Source organism: Podarcis raffonei, chromosome 9 (assembly GCF_027172205.1).
Source record: "Podarcis raffonei isolate rPodRaf1 chromosome 9, rPodRaf1.pri, whole genome shotgun sequence".
In the NCBI taxonomy this organism is placed as follows: Eukaryota; Metazoa; Chordata; class Lepidosauria; order Squamata; family Lacertidae; genus Podarcis; species Podarcis raffonei.
In genome coordinates this window covers 49000205-49018192 of record NC_070610.1, presented here as the reverse complement: position 1 = coordinate 49018192, position 17988 = coordinate 49000205, and positions in this window count along the sequence as shown.

Below are 17988 nucleotides of genomic sequence, written 5' to 3'. Positions count from 1 at the left end.
AAACTCAGCCAAATCTGCTAGCTTATGTAATCATATGCTATCCAGTGATATTTACATTTAGAAGAACAATCAGGGGCCACTTCACCCTGGGCCTAGTAAAAATGATTACGTGAATAGGAATTCAAGTAAGGAAATTGTGGATGTGTTCAGAATAGAATCATAAAGGTGAATTACTATTTTCTCCAGTTTCATATAGTTTGGTCTGTTGAAGAAGCTAATAATCAACTGAGCTGGGCTGCAAGTGGGTAAAGATGGGGCTGATGAGAGGCTTCAGGTTTCCACATACCTGCTGATGCTTTATAACTCTCTGAGAAAATTATGGAAAGGACAGGGATAAGCTGAGGAGTTTAGGGACTGGTGGGTGTGGTAGGTTAGGTCAGCTACTCACCTTCATGTTGAAGAGGGCTTCTCAGATCTGCAGTGAAGAGATAAAGGAGTGTAATCTGTGCTCCTGGATGAAAGAAGGAGCAGCTCTCCTAAACTCTGAGCACACCTTTGGGACCCCTGAACAATGATATTTGGTAATTTCTCTTATTTAATACAAAAAAGTAGTACCATGTTGGTGCAATGAAAAACCTCAGTTTACTAATATTTTACTTGTGAGTTCCAATCCATCTATTAAAAATGTAGAATTTCTAAATGACTTAATCCTGGCTTACTCCTTGGAAAAAAATATCACTCTCTCTCTCTGTGTTCTGTTTTTTTGTTTTAACAAACAAATTAAAATAATTAAAATATCCACATAAAGCAAGTGAACAGGACTCTAGTGTGATTTGCATTAAACAAGCAAACTCTGAAGATGTCCACACACTGTTCCAGTCTTCTTTAAATTAAGAATAATTGTTGGTGTTTTGAAATAACATAATATTGTAAAAGCTCTGTGGGTGAAATCTAGGTTGATCGGTTTGAGAGGTTTAATACTTGTGGACTGACAGCAACTAAAAAGTAGCACTGTACATGGTTACTGAACTAAAGGTTTGATCCCTATTCTCTCTGTCTTCCTAGAACACAGATGGAAAGAACAGATTAGAATGTACAGGTAGATTTCCAACAAGGATTTCCTGTGATTCTCTTATAATTCACAGACTTTGTTTAGTCTGTTTGGTGCTCTTCAGGGCTACATTAGCAGTTTATTGACTTTGCCTAAGGCAAGTTATCAAAAGTTATTTAAAGGGACAGTAAATGTTGGCTGAAGTAAAGCCAAGGTCAATGCTTTACCTTAAAAACCTGTAAGTTTTGAAATATAGGTTTGGGAGGGAATATAGCTCAATAGTGGAGCATTTGCCTTACATGCTGAAGTTCCCATGTTCAATCCCTTGAATTTCCAAGTAAGGCTGGGAAAAAGTGTTGCCTGAAACCATGGAAAGCCACTGTCAGTCTGGTCTGACCAACACTGAAGTAGATGGACCAACTTTCTATTTAACTAGTATTCAACATGCAAACCCTCCAGTCTTTCCCGGTATCGATCAGTGAGCTTCTTTTGCCAAGAGGAAAGGAGAACATAGAAGTATATTACTGATTTAAATTGATTTCAGGTTGGTTAAATGATCAGGCTTTATTCATTTGTTGCCATGCTGAAATTTCCTATTAGGATGATGCAACATTACTTGAGTCCCATTCTCAGCAAGGGCAAATTATGCTGTCTCATTAAGTTAGTAAAATTAGAGCTTCAGGTTATCTGAAGCATGGATCAGTCATCAGGGGAAGGGGCATAGCTAAGTGGTAGAACACCTGCCTGGTATGCAGAAGGTCCCAAATTCAATCCCTGGCATCTCAGGTAGGGTTGGGAAGGAAACCTGCCAGTCAATGTAGAGGATCCTGAGCTAGATGGATCAGTGGTCTGACTCAGTATAAAACAGCTCCCTATGTTCCTGTTTTCTATAGTCTTCAAACAGGAAACTAAGGAACCTGGATGACTGCAGGTTTTGCTTATACTTTCTTTTAAAAAATAACAATTGATTTATTTGTTAATAGTGTTCCCAACAACAGATATGTATTAACAATGTCATTCAGTTTGCATCAGTATTTTTTATGGCTAGTGACAAAATAATGCCCTATTTTGTAAAACTGAGTATTATTAGAACAAACTATGATACAGAAGAAAATGGAAGTCTCCAATTGCTGGAGAAATATTGTTTATTATTTGTATATAAAAACCATGTTTGTATATTGCCATCATTGATTTTTTTATTTAAAAATGATATATTTATATACAATAAAAAACACAAAAACATAAAACTGAAGATCATCGACTGTTACAGAAATGTGTTGTCTTAATTGCCCACATAAGCCTTTCAGCAGGCTTTTAAAGGTTACAAAAGAAGGCACATGCTGAATCTCTATTGGCAGAGTGTTCCACACAACTGGAACAATAACACAAATGCTTGGTTTCTTGTTGCCTTCAGATGAGCCTTGCTGATTTGGGGGATGACCTACGATGCTCCTGGCAGATGATCTCAGTGTTTGACCTGGATATAAGGGTTGTTGAGGTCTTTATAAATTAATATAAGGACCTTGAACCTGGCTCTTCTTTTTCTTCTTTGGTGATCACTCGTAGCCGAGCCGAGTAAGATTGTCTTCCATAAACATGGTTTTAACAATGAGTCCGTAAGTGACTGTGGAGGCCACAGTGGAAACATTGGTGAACCTGGCTGAGAAATACAAGGACAGCCAGTCCAGATGTTTTAACAAAGGTGTTACATGTTGGTGCTATGTGCCCCATCAGCGGTCTAGCTGCTGCATTCTGCATTATCTAGAACTTCCAGACCAGGGCCAAGGATAGCCCTACACAGAGCATGCTGCAGTAATCCAGCCTTGAGGTTACCAAGGCATGGACTACAATGGTCAGGCTACCCCATATATTGAATGAAGGTGCAGTGTTTTAATTGAATGGGGTGAAAACAGCTGTCTAAAATACTGTGTTTATATTATGGCAGTATTTTATATACAAATGAATAAAAAATGTGTTGTCTATGTAATTATTTTACCCTTGTTACACCAATGGATGAATGTAGATATAATCGTTTTCTTTGATGGATCATAGCACACTAGAATGGTGTTTGCTTTCTGCCCTTTTAAAATGGTGATTAATGTGAAGAAGGAGTTGACCAGCAAAGCTGTTTAAAGATGCTCTCCACGTTTGTATGAAATGAGTTCTGTCCAGCTGACACTTATGTATTTTTATCAGTGCAGAAGGATGAGCATAATTTTGATTTGAAATGTTAAAGTAAACTCTGACAGACAGGAAGGCTATAATATAAATAGAACAAAGAAGTAGAGTTATCTCCTTATACACACAATAGAAGTTTCAGAGACCGGAACAAGTCTCCTCTCCTTTTAGCAGTAAGTTCTTGGTGACAGGCTGCTATGGTTTCTTTGATTTTAGAAGTGAACACTTAATAAAATTCAAACAGCCATTTCTCACTTCTTGTCCTCCATGTGATCATTCTTCATACTTCCATCTCTGTGGGGCCTGACCATACCCAAAGTCCACACAGACGGAAAGATTGGTAACAGGGCCATCTGCTGCACATATACAGGCTTCTTCCATGATTTGAAACCCTGATCAGGGTTGCAGATCACGGGGAGAAGCTCTCATATGTCCAGCAGGCTTCCCTGTTACAGATGTTCTTCCAATGTGATCAGTGAGGGAAGGCACATGATAGTAGGGATCAGGCCAGTGGGCATAGCCCTCTTCTTTTCCTTCATGCAATTAATATCACATGGAGCATGAGGGAGAAGGGGTTGTATGTTAATTGGATTTGAAATACGGAAAATGATGGGTGGGATCCAATTCAATGATTTACTCCTGTGCCAGGAAACGTTCCCTCCTTTCCTCCCCCACTCGCACCAGGCAACTTCCTCAAATCTGCTCTGGAGAGTTTGGGGGGAAACCCAGAACAGATTTAGGGGACACACAGAGGGAGGAGAGGGGAGAAAGTTCTCTTGCACAATTGCAAATCCTTGTGCTAAAGGGGCAACTTATTTAGCACTATATTGGGTACAACCCAACGAGCCTACTTAGAAGCATGGATTTTGGATTTCAAAATTTGAGTTCTGACATTGAACAAGAACTTGAGTGGTATTTTGCTGTATCTAATTAAGTTACGGTATATTCAGAGTAGGCCTGCTGAAAATAGTAAATCTGTCAGTCATGTCTACTAACTTCAATCTGAGCAGGATATGCACTGGAAACAATCCATTATTGATATTAGAAATTCGCATTATATTTTAAAATTATATAATACTATTACTATTAAGTTAGACACGAAGAAATGTTAGGCAACAGCTTCTTAAAAACATTTGACACCATCCACCCCTTAGGTTTGGAACTGTTTCCTCTTGGGTATCCTCACTTTCTTCCTCCTACCCTTTCTGTCTTTGCTCAACACACTTGTTTATTAAAGCCTGTCTTGATCACCGTCATACTTTATCTATATTTATTTGTCAGGTTTAGTGGGTTAATTTGTTTGCCCATGCACAGTAACGGTGTGATATAAGGGAGAAATTATTTACGAGGAGGCTGATGTGGGTTTAATAAGGCCACAACTTTATTGGTTACAGACAATGTTTGGAGTTTGGAATCACAAGCTCTCAAGGATTCAGTCCATGGACAGTCTGACTGCTGGCTGGTGTTCCAGTCACTGCCTGAATTCTACAACAAAGTCTGGGGCATTACATGATTCTTGGCAGGGATTTTTAAAACTATTTTGGGGGGGGGGTTGGGGAAATATGCTAAAATCACGTAGAATCATCATTTAAAATTATTAAACACACATTTATTTAAATAAAGACTATTTGATTTTAATGGCTTGTGGTAAATGTCGGTGTTCTTTTCATACATTAGAAAAGTAACTCATAAATGAAATGTTCATTGTTGTTTTATAAGTTAGTCAGAACATTCTGCACCAGCTGAAGCTTTCCAGCAGTCATCAAACTTAACCCCATTTAAGGTAGTGTGACCTTTGGAATATGAAGATACAAATGATGTTCATCCCATGTCTCTGAATGTGATAATGAATTTATAGCATTCAAGTGCACTCTTTCTTTCTTTCTTTCTTTCTTTCTTTCTTTCTTTCTTTCTTCCTTCCTTCCTTCCTTCCTTCCTTCCTTCCTTCCTTCCTTTCTTCCTTCCTTCCTTCTTTTGCAGCATCTCTCAACCATAGGCGGATATAAACTTATTTAAATTTTCTCCATAGTTTTCTGTTGTTTGCTTCTTGTATCATATAAGCCTTGCTGATAGTTTTAGATCACCCACCAACTGCATAGGTGCTTGTCCCCTTGGTCTTTTGAATTGTAGGATCACCATACTAACACTTTTCTTCCATTAGTTGTTTCTATCTTTTCATAATATTCCTAAGATCGTGCATTTCATGACATGTTAAGTTGTTAATATTTCTCTGTAAGGTAAAGGTAAAGGGACCCCTGACCATTAGGTCCAGTCGTGACCGACTCTGGGGTTGCAGTGCTCATCTCGCTTTATTGGCTGAGGGAGCTGGCGTACAGCTTCTGGGTCATGTGGCCAGCATGACTAAGCCGCTTCTGGTGAACCAGAGCAGCGCACAGAAACGCCGTTTACCTTCCCGCCGGAGCAGTACCTATTTATGTACTTGCACTTTGACGTGCTTTCGAACTGCTAGGTTGGCAGGAGCAGGGACTGAGCAACGGGAGCTCACCCCGTTGTGGGGATTCGAACCACCAACCTTCTGATTGACAAGTCCTAGGCTCTGTGGTTTAACCCACAGCGCCACCCATGTCCCTTATGTTGCTCTGTACCATGGCCCAATTCTCCACTCCATAACACATCACAGGCCATATGCACATATTGAACACTTTAGCTTTCAGGTGTAGGGAAATATTTATATTTTTTCATTATGAAGCTAAATTTCCCTTCACTTTATTCTCACTGTTCAGTTTTCTCTCCCAGAGTGATTCCCCCCCCCCATAGATGTATTCTTCAACTTGCTGTATTGCTTTATTTTCTAATTGTATATTATGCTCTTCTTTGAACATTCCTTTAGTCTTGGCTAGAGCCATCTTCAGTCCTACCTTTTTGATTCTTGGTTCAGTTTTTCCAGCATTTCTTGTAGACTTTTGGCTATTATGACTATATCATCTGCATATCGCACTAACAACTCTATTAAAGCTCTGAGAAAAAGTAATCCCTAGAAACCCCTCAGTCCAGTTTCCTTCCTTCACTTCTAATACTTCTCTTTGTTCCTTGTGACTTGAAGTAGGAGGCACAATGAGACAACCAGGGACTTCCATGGTTCAGGAATCATGGTTTCTGCATGACATTTCTTCATTCACTTCATGGGGCTTGTGACTGTGAGTATGGTGGTGGAAAAGTGGTGGGTTTTACTCTTAGGCTTCAATTATATAGACATTTACCTGGAAGTAAGACTCACTGAACTGAATGAGACTTACTTCTGGGTAGACACATATAACTTTGCAGTATTATAGATCTCAATAGTATCTCAACAGATGAAATACTTCTGTCCCAGGATCCCTTCCCAATTCGCAGTCCTTTACTAGAGGCATGTACTGCGATGGAGGAATGGCTTTAATTAGGTGTCCTAAAAGACTGCATCTTTGAACATTTCTTGGATTAATTCCAGGAAAGCTGATCTTTAACTTTTATACTCAGAGGCCAATCTGATTTAATTCAAGGCACCCTTAATTTACATAGGACATAATAAAAATGCACAGTGCTTCTATAGCATGAGGCCGTAGAGCTGATGTCTGTGGAGAGGTATGGTACATTAACTTCCTCGCCTCAGTGCTACGATGTATATAGGAAATCACTTGAGTTTAAAAGGTGACGGTTCAGTCCAGTAATTCTTGACATATGACATTTCACAACAGCTGAAGTTACTGAACAGAACAGAGGAGTTGGGGGAGCTGCAGTCATAAGGGATTGGTAATTAGAGACAAAACCTTTCACCTCAGGTCAACGTTTAAAATCCAACCCAAGTTTGTAGCAGCCAGAACTCATTACCATCTGCAGCCTTTGTTAGTGGCCACATGAAATGAACCAGTGGTGCTAATGTATTGGAAATGGCTGGCTGTACAGTATCATATTCAGCAGAAATTGAAATTTAGACCGTAAGCTTCTCCAGAGCAAGAAGGAGTATGTCTGCTTCTGTGTATTAGGCTGTGTCATCTACAATATTATAACTCAACAAATAAATAAAGCCAAATAATATTCACTGTTCTTATTGGCTCTTATAGCACAAATACATGAGCATTACTTCGCATGGAGATTGCATTCATCTCTCGGTGCTCAAAGGTTCATTAGACAAGATGCTCTAACTGCAATTTATTCATTTAAATGCATATCTTGCTATCACGGGCAGCTTGTGGCATGTTGAAAGTGTCCTTGCTATGTCCTTCACTCTTAACTCCCTATCCCATCTTCTCTTGAGCCTTAAAATGTACTTAAAAAATAAAATTCTAAAATTATCCAGTCAAATGTCCTCCTGCCTAAGTATGCTTTTCATTCCATCTTGCCACCACCCCAAATCCAGTTGCTTAACTCCCCGACAGTGTCTTTCTCACTTCTTTGTGAAAACTGCTGCGTAGTTTATGGAAGGGGTTCACAGTCTGTATTTGTGTGGCATGTCCAATGGCTTTATACAGTTTCTGAACCTATTTCCTCAGAAATGTGTCAGTGAGCTCAATAGTACTTACTTCTCACTAGCAGTTTGAAAGTATGCCAGTGCAAGTAGATAAATAGGTACTGCTGCAGCGGGAAGGTAAACAGTGTTTCCTTGCACTCTGGTTTCCACCCCAATGTTCCATTGTGCCAGCAGCAGTTTAGTCGTTCTGGCCACATGACCTGGAAAGCTGTCTATAGACAAACGCTGGCTCCCTTGGCCTCAAAGCGAGATGAGCACCACAACCCTATAGTCGCCTTTGACTGGACTTAACCATCTAGGGGTCCTTTACCTTCAGGGGCGTTCGGGGGGGGGGTGCGGCAGCCTGCCCCGGGTGCCATTCCAAAGGAGGGGTGACAAAATGCTGACCCCCGATCAGCGGCACCCCCCAGGGCACGCACCACACTCCCTGCAGGCAGTGCGCCATGCTCCCTGGGATGAGCACCACTCCAGGTACTGGAGCAGGTTGCTTCGCCTCTGTTTACCTTTACTTCTCAGCACCTGTGGTTAGGATTGTGCTGTTCCACCCTAGCCTGCTTACCACTGACAAAAGAACTGAATCATGTGCCTTTAAAGAAGCTCAAAGCATTCTATGAGCTGTATATAGCTGCTTCAAATACTGTCGTTCCTTAGCTGGTAGCTAATTTTAGCATAGACGCCATTACAACTGATCAAGGACTAAAAGATGAGCACATCTGGCTCTGTCCACAGACTGAGGGAAGTTCAGGATTCAATCAAATATTGGCAAATGCAGATTGTGCAGTTAAAGTGAGTGTGGTGCTCTTGTGCAACAAAACATATCTATCTATCTATCTATCTATCTATCTATCTATCTATCTATCATCTATCATCGTGTGTGTGTTTGTTTTTTCTCTTTTTGGGCTCTCTAATGTTTTTTCCTCTCCAAATCTAGCCATGCTAGATATTTTAAAGAGATATCACCACTAGCAAACCTTGCTTTTTGAATATATATATATATATATGAACAGTCAATGAGATGTGAGGAGCCCAAGGTGATTTGTTGAAAAAGAGAACTTTATGGGAAAGCAGAGTCACCAAGGCAGGGAAAAGCTGTCAGAAAACACAGAACAGGAATAATGCAGCAAAGGTGAAGGGGGACAGACGAAGATAATCAAAATGATGTACAGTGGTACCTCGGGTTACATATGCTTCAGGTTACATACGCTTCAGGTTACAAACTCCACTAAACCAGAAAGAGTACCTTGGGTTAAGAACTTTGCTTCAGGATGAGAACAGAAATTGTGCTTCGGCGGCATGGCAGCAGCAGGAGGCCCCATTAGCTAAAGTGGTACTTCAGTTTAAGAACAGTTTCAGGTTAAGAACGGACCTCCAGAACGAATAAAGTTCTAAACCTGAGGTACCACTGTACAGTTTAAGGTAAGTCTCATCAGACTAATGGGAGGAGAATAACCATAGTATTTCCACTCAAGCTGACAGCTTCTAGGGCAACTAGGCCCCAGAGTCTCTTAGAGCAACAAAAAAAACCTTTGGCTAGATGCAGCTGTAAGACCTCCAGTCTGTCAGTCTCTTCTTGGCTAACTGATTCTGGTTCTGGGCTGGATGGGATCATGTCAGGAGGCAGCTGTTGTCTTCTTCACTATGTGTAATCTATGTGAAGTAGGTAAGGTAAAGGTACCCCTGCCCGTACAGGCCAGTCTTGCCAGACTCTAGGGTTGTGCGCCCATCTCACTCAAGAGGCCGGGGGCCAGCGCTGTCCGAAGACACTTCCGGGTCACGTGGCCAGCGTGACAAGCTGCATCTGGCGAGCCAGAGCCGCACACGGAAACGCCGTTTACCTTCCCGCTAGTAAGCGGTCCCTATTTATCTACTTGCACCCGGGGGTGCTTTCGAACTGCTAGGTTGGCAGGCGCTGGGACCGAACAACAGGAGCGCACCCCGCCGCAGGGATTCGAACCGCCGACCTTTCGATCGGCAAGCCCTAGGCGCTGAGGCTTTTACCCACAGCGCCACTCGCGTCCCTATGTGAAGTAACCCTCTGGTTAAACATTGTTTTGCTACAGATAATTCCACTCTACTGCTTGATTAGGTGTGATGTTTATGAGCTAGAAAAGCTAAACCAAATTTGGACATATTGGCATTATCCTCCTCAGCTATTCCATTTCATCTATAAACCAAGACCCCATAGTCCCCTCATTAGGGGGTAGTGGTGAAAATAAATATTATAGCTCCCTATGTGACTGCAGCAATTTCAACCACACTTTCACAAACACCTCTTCTCCCCAGAACTTGCACTGACATAATTAAAATTGTCACAACTGCACAGAAAGCTGCTTAACAGAAATATGTAGAACTACACCTAGGGATGAATGAATCAGTCAGTTCTAGTCTCTCTCTCTCTCTCTCTGTGTGTGTTTTTAAAAATCTTAAATTCAGTTTCCCACACTTACACAACAATTTGAAATCAAGTTATGAAAATTCATCTATGATTTAGTGTGAATTTCTCCTAAATAGGCATTTTTTTTGCATGCAATACCTAATATGCACATTTTTGCAAGCACTTTCTTCCTGATATAATTCATTTTTGTATGTTATTTTCACCACCTCCTACATTATTATTTTTTTGCACACTTTCCCTTAATATGTACATTTCTGTGCATTTTTTTTGGCTGCATCACAAAATTCAGAGAAGTACAAATTTTGAATAATAATTGGTTCAAAAAGTGTGAATTGGGTTGGTCCTCATTAAAATACAAACAAAATTGAATCTCTACTCCATCTCAAACTGTCCCCATGTAGCTACATCTAAAGTGGCAATCATACTGTTAATCAGACTTATGATTACACATACTTAATCACTAACATGTTCAAGTGGGGCTGCTTTAAAACATTTAACTTAACCTGTGTGTACATACTTTGTATGCCTCATTTCTAGCATTTTGAACATGTTATTCAGGTGATACCTATATGAACAGCATGGTTAAAATACTCCCTCAAGCTAGCCTTTCCACCCCCACTCAACCATAAGATTACATTTTTGCAGTAATATTATTTATTGTTGAGGGAGAATTTAAAAGTAAACAGACTCACTAAATCTTTAACTCTTCTGAATTTCAACCAAGTTCATAATGAAGCCCACTGCATAAAACAGCAAGCAAACATACAAACAAAATCCACACACACAGCAACAGTAATATGCATGATATCTGATGGAGAATGTGAGCTCTGAGTTCCAGAAAGTATTTTTATTTTTAAAAAGAGGATATGCATCTCATTGAAAATTGCAAAATCACATAAGTTGCATGTGCTGTGACTTGGATGCTTCAGCTGTTGCAAAGCGCCACCCAGCAGTCAGTACAACAGACTATCAGTTGGATATGTTTCAGTTTCACTTACTGGTAGCACAAAGGCTATTGGATATTTTGACAACATGTGTGTTCAAACTTTTCATATTCTTACTAGTCAAGCCGGTTAGAAAGGTTAGTGTCTTAAAGAAAATGCAGTCATGAATGCATCATTGAAAGGGATTTATTCCCCACTCCCATAGTGACTAAGGCTGTGGCCTGTCCAGTTCTGAATGAATCCTTAAATTTGACTACACACACACACACACACACACACACACACACACTGCTCTGTTTATATCTAATCTGGCTTTTCTGCAAAGGTGGTTATGGTAAATTTGCAGTCCTATACAACAAATTTACCTAGGATTAAGTCTCACTGAAGCCAGTGAGGCTTACTTATGACTAGACATGTATAGGATTTCACTATCGGCATGTGGTCACTATTAAACTCTTGGAGAAAACCAGTTTTGAATGAGTTCTGGAGTTCAGGTGGTGGGTAGCTTCTGTGTAGAGCTTAATAAGGATAGTATGGTGTTGCTGATTTCCCAGATCTCTGAGAAGCTTTTACTACTGAGAACAGTTTTGGGATTGAGGTATAGATTTACTAGATCAAACCAAAGTCCTGTCTAGTCCACCACACTTTTTCTCTCAGTGGACAATAATATACCTCTTATTTGCTTACTCTCTTTTATCAGGAACACTTATAACCTGCCATTTAGCCAAAAGTCCCTGGGCAAAAAAATGCATACACATTAAAACCAAAATTAACAATGTCATACTAAAATAAAATCCAACAACAACAATAGAATTCACAGTAAAATCACAGAGCAATAAAACCACAAGGTGGCAGCAGTGAAAACAATGGACCTCATCCCCAGAGGATGTAGGACAGTAGGTTTTGAAGTAGGAAGCCAGTGCTTAACAGTGGGTCCATTTCATTTCACTTAGTCCCAGATGAATCTTCACTGTCTTTCCATGATATGCTTAGCATTTGGCCATTTATATTAGAAACCCTTCCAGAAGAATGGTCCATTCCATAGTGACTATTCTAGCATAATTATAACGTACCTTGCTTCACTGAACCTTCCCCATTAATGCTTTCAAGGTACACAGTCCATCAAAAAGCAATAATTAACATGAAAATATTCAATGATATACAAAATCTCTGGGAAAATTCTCTTTTAATGAACAGTTTTGAATACACTGTATTTATAATAGCAACTTAAACTGAATGCATATGCCTAATGAGGAAGCCAAGTAAGCAGACTGGCTTCCTGAAGTAAGAATTTTAAAGATTTGCTCTAAAGACTTGCTAAAACCTAATTGTGATGTATTCTTTTTAGCTCAGTGGTACTTGGCATTATACTGTATGCCATTACCATAATGTTTATTTCCAAAGGAATGCACTAGCTTCTTGCAATTTTATGAGGGGATGAAACCACAACAGAAAGTATACTTAAATCCCCTGTGAGAAATTTAACTTGAATTTCACAAGCTTTTCAGAGTAATTCCTTTAAATTGGAAACACTGGACCCAGTTTTCATATGTATATGATGCCTAACATTTTATTTTCAGATGCACTATCAACTTGGGAATACCGTTTAATAGAGCAATTTAATTGATTATCCCCTTGGCCCATAATCACCTTTGTCTCGTGAAGGAAAAGATGGCACTTCTTGAGAAACAGGCACCAATCGCAAGTAAGAATGTCCCCTCTGATATCCCCATAAATAGGAATGAAAAAGAGAGGTGGGAACCAGCTGCCTCTCCTTATAAAAAAGTAGAAAATATTCATTTTGTCAGTTTTGCACTTGTACCGATGCAACTGAAACACTGTGCAAGTTTTAACAAAGCAGCCATGATGTCTGCTTCTTATGATTGTACTGCAGTTTTGAGTCCCACATGATGTCATACCACATGGCAATTTCCTTTCAGCCCAGCATTAAATATGTATCTAAGCCACAAGACAAAGAAACTTAAGGGCAGTTATGCTGGTGCTTGCTGCATCTCCCTCCTTGTGTCATAGATATCAATGTCACTTGCAGCAGATAGATGTCTTTGAGATATTGTTGTCCCTAGGATTAAAATGAGAGAGGAGAGAAGATAGAACAGTGATGTGAATAAGAGTCAAGAGTGGCATGGGGGGGGGGAAATGACTCCAAACAAGGAAGGGGACAACAGAAGTCATCATGCATCACAGGTCTCTTTCAAAGCAGCATCGTGACCTAGCTTAATCCCAATATATTGCTTTGAAAATAGACTCTTTTGATCTCCTTTAGAGAAAGTATTTTGGGGAATATAATACCACTTGACCTTCATACAAAGGCACATGCTGGCATCCCTTGGAATGGCCATCATTTTATCTTTTCTGGGTTATGACCTCTCCATTGCATTATGGACTCTTGTTGGTTGGATTCAATGTATAATGAAATTGTGTCACATCTCAAGTTTGTAGCTCTGTGTGCATGCATGACCAATTACCTTTTTGAACTTGAATGTATCCCTAGTTGGAAGACTAAAGGCCAATTAAGATGTTGCCATGTATAGTTCTTTATACAAAATGCTCCATTATCTTTCATTTCATTTCATTTTTAAATCTCTTTTCCTGGCATACTTTTGCAAAAAAGGCTAGGCAAGACCTTTGCTTTGGGCCCTGGGAGATTACTTTTTAGACCTGCTGATATATATCTGATATACAGATGGAACACTGGTCTGGCTTTATGGACCTAGACTTTGAGTAAATTATCCACACCATAAAATAATATACTAGGTGCTCCCATAATTCACATTTACAGGTTTTGAGATGGCAGGTTTCATAGCTGCATCTCCCCACTTTCCAATGCAACTTCTGTCGTTTACATCAGCAACCCTTTTTCAAACCTTTTATTATTTTTTAATTGAGAGCTAGTCCATACATTACAGGTCCCTGGTAGTAGAGATCAATATGTAAACCCTGCCTATTCTGTGGGAAGTTACCTGCCTTTACAAATGGCCTCCAGTAATGTGGAACATGCATGTTGTAACTCATTGCAGGCATCACTTGGGACATTCTCCTGAACAATTTGGCTTGCTGCTGAAGGACTGGAAAACCTTCCCTATGAATGCTTATGCCCGTGACTTGTATCTTATGTAGACCAACTCTTAACAACCAGTTAATGATATGATGAATGCCTGGGTTTTTTTTTTAATTTTCATTTAAAGTAGCTGGCTTTCCAGAACTATATAATCACAAGTGTGACAAAGGTGTGTGAGCATGCGAACCTCTCTCTCTTTCAATAATTTAATTTCTCTAAAGTTGGCTTGTTGTCAGAGCTGATTATTCACAGTGCATAGTATGAAAAGCTCCTCAAACTCAGTGATAATATAAGCAACATCAACTAAATGTTCATGAGATGATGAATGATAAATAAATTAAAAGAGGTAAATAAAAATAAGTAATCATAAGTTATCATTGATCCATACAGAGATTTGTTCTTCCAGTGCTTTAAGAAAGTAAATTATAAGGTTGTAAAACTGTGGACCTAAGGAAAATAAAATAGCATATCCTTGTCATTTGACATGGGAGGTGGCTCGAAGCACTGTGTAGTCTTAAATAATATATGTACTGTAGTCTCTGGGCAGTGATGCTAATAGGAACTTTCAATGAGGAAACCTTAAAGCTTGGGTCTCTTGATAGATTGATAGAGGTATTGCTTCTGACAGAAGATTCAGCTGAGAGTAACAGACAATAACATGGCTGATTACAAAGCAGAAGATGCAAATTTGACCACATTTCTATGCATTAAACTGGCTTAGGATTTCTTGGATTTTAATATAAAATACAATGAAGTGTTTCAAATAAGATTCTTCTATCTTGCTGGGTATTAACAAATCACACTATGCAAAAAGCAAAGGAGGAGGAAAAACATGTTGAACAAAGCTTTGCCTGGGAAGAAGGATAAAATGTCTGAAGTACAGAAAGGTATGTTGCTCACATCAGCAACAAATGTAGTACGGCCAATTGACATCCCACTGATTAGTATTTTTATATGCAGATACCACCGTTAATTAGGAAAATAGCAGGCTTCTCCCCCTCCCCTCACTTGTAGTTAGGCTGTTATTATAGCTCCAATTGCATTATATATTTAATACAGCTTTATTGTGCTTTAAACAGTCATAACTCCTTTCCCAAATAATCTTGGGAACTGTAGTTTTCTGAGAGTGCTAGGAGGCTATTTCTATTACAAAGGTTCAGTTTCAGAGTACTCTGGAAAGAGGGATTGACTGCTAAACCACTTTAGGAATTGTGTTGGCAGTTTAATTTTTGTAAGCTGACCTGAATGCCAATATGATGGAAAAGTGGAATAAATAAATATTCATATTCTGTAATGTGAAATGCACTCTGCACTTTCAATTACCTCCCTGCCCCCCCCCCTCGGCCCAGTAGTGTAGCCATTCATGTTGAATAATCAGAACTTTCCTAATGGGTGCTGATATGCAGTTGGTTGTTCAATGTCCTACCCAGCTGCTTTTGTGAAGACTGTAAGGAACACTTTGTACAACTTGAATTTGGTCAGGGAAACAGAAGGAAGTTAAAAATGTTTTAGCAGGTTGGCATAGGCAGTTGGGTAGACATCAGGAGAGCTTGTGTTCTGGGGCTCCTGATGGTTTGAAATTTATACAGCCTGCTTGCTTACTACCTGCTCAACCAATATACAAAGGAAGTCACTATTTCATTAGTTGAGAGCCCATTCAATTTAAAGAAAAGATAGTCCAACATAATAGAAGAGTGTTGCTTGAAAAAAGTGACCCCAATGCAGGTAAGCGCAGAAGCAAAAACTTTTTGCAATACTTTGTTGGAAACTACCCATAGTGGCAGGGGCAACCCAGCCAGATGGGCATCATATAAATAATAATAATAATAATAATAATAATAATAATAATAATAATAATAATAAAAGTTCTTCCACAAGATTATAGAGTGGCATCATCGTTGGGGGAGGGGGTCAGGTGGGAGGTCAGAGACATAACAAAATACAGTGGTACCTCAGGTTACATACGCTTCAGGTTACATACACTTCAGGTTACATATGCTTCAGGTTACACACTCCACTAACCTAGAAATAATGCTTCAGGTTAAGAACTTTGCTTCAGGATAAGAACAGAAATCGGGCTCCGGCGGCACGGCAGCAGTGGGAGGCCCCACTAGCTAAAGTGATGCTTCAGGTTAAGAACAGTTTCAGGTTAAGAACAAACCTCTGGAATGAATTAAATACTTAACCTGAGGCACCACTGTACTTTGTTTTGCAGAGGAAGCTCTGTTCCATATTGACGGAGTCCAGCCGTCATTAAATGGCGCACAGCATAGAAAAATGACACAGAGAGCCAGTTATATTTTCATGATGGTAAGGGCAGCTCCTTTCTCTGCTCTCCCCCGATTTATTCTCCTTTGTTCTTTCCAGCCGCATGGCCGTTTGCCAATGTCTCACGTTACCTCATCCGGTCAAGGCTTTTATTACACACATCACCATATAGGGTCATCACTGCCCAGAGGAAACACAACTCCATTTAAGGTCAATACATTCCAATACATTGTAAAGCTCGGAGTGCTGGTCAGCCGAGGTCAGGGGGCACCCTGCAATATTACAAGCCTCTGCTATGGCTTTATGACTCCCACACCATATTTTATTTTGAAAAGAAACAAAATAATACAGGGAGGATGGCCATTTGTCCCTCTTTTGTGCCATAATTTGAGACCTTTTTTCTTTTAAGGCTGAGCATCTATTAGGTGCATCCCACAACTTCTTTATTCAACATAAAGCTTGGCCTGGAAGTGAGCAGTTTGCCTGATAGTTCTAAACCATAACCTCAAGAACTTTCATCACCGCTGCCTACATGGGAGGTGATAAATGTTATACCAGACACCTTTGCAATTTACTGTTATTCCATGTTAGTCACCTTATTATTCTCTTGAAACATGCACATGAAATTGCTTTATGGGACTGGATTAGCAGCACAATCCTATGCATGTCTTTTTAGAACTAAGTCTTAATTGAGTTCAATGTGGCTTAAAGGTAAAGGTACCCCTGCCCGTACGGGCCAGTCGTGTCCGACTCTAGGGTTGTGCGCCCATCTCACTTAAGAGGCCAGGGGCCAGCGCTGTCCGGAGACACTTCCGGGTCACGTGGCCAGCGTGACGAAGCTGCTCTGGCAAGCCAGCACCAGCACAGCACACAGAAACGCCGTTTACCTTCCCGCTATAAAGCGGTACCTATTTATCTACTTGCACTTAGGGGTGCTTTCGAACTGCTAGGTGGGCAGGAACTGGGACCGAAAGACGGGAGCTCACCCCGCCACGGGGATTCGAACCGCTGACCGTATGATCGGCAAGTCCTAGGCACTGAGGTTTTACCCACAGCGCCACCCACGTCCCTTCAATGCGGCTTACCCTTAGTTAAATGTGCATAAGATACAGCCTTAGAAGAGTGAATGATTCTCTTGATTGTGTCTTTCAGCTACAAAATATCACTAGATGATATTTGTTGCTATCATCACACTTCTGGGATAAGAGAACCCTTTCCATTCCTCTTTCACAGTTCAAGTGAATTAGGATTTTATAGCATTAAGTTATTTATTTGGTTCCATCTCTATTAAAATGCAAAGTAACAAACCAGCAAGTGCAAGGGGTATGGCTTACTCAATGTCCATCACTTTCCCTTCAAATGTATATTCAAAATAGACTTAACACAGCAATCCTTCCGGATTTTTTGTTCTAAGGATGAAAATTAGTAGTTTTTAAAAAACAATAAAAATAAAAAAATAACACAAGCAGATCATGAAACTCAAATTCATTGCCAATAGATGGCAGCATAACTCTTCTCATTAGCTTTCCAAACAATTTTTCAGGCGCAAGTTGGTGGATGTTATTATCAGGAATAAGGGCTACTAAACTTGATTTCCCCCAGTTCTCAATTTATTTGTCTGTCTTACTCTTTTGATTTGATTTATTATTTCTATCCCATTTTTCT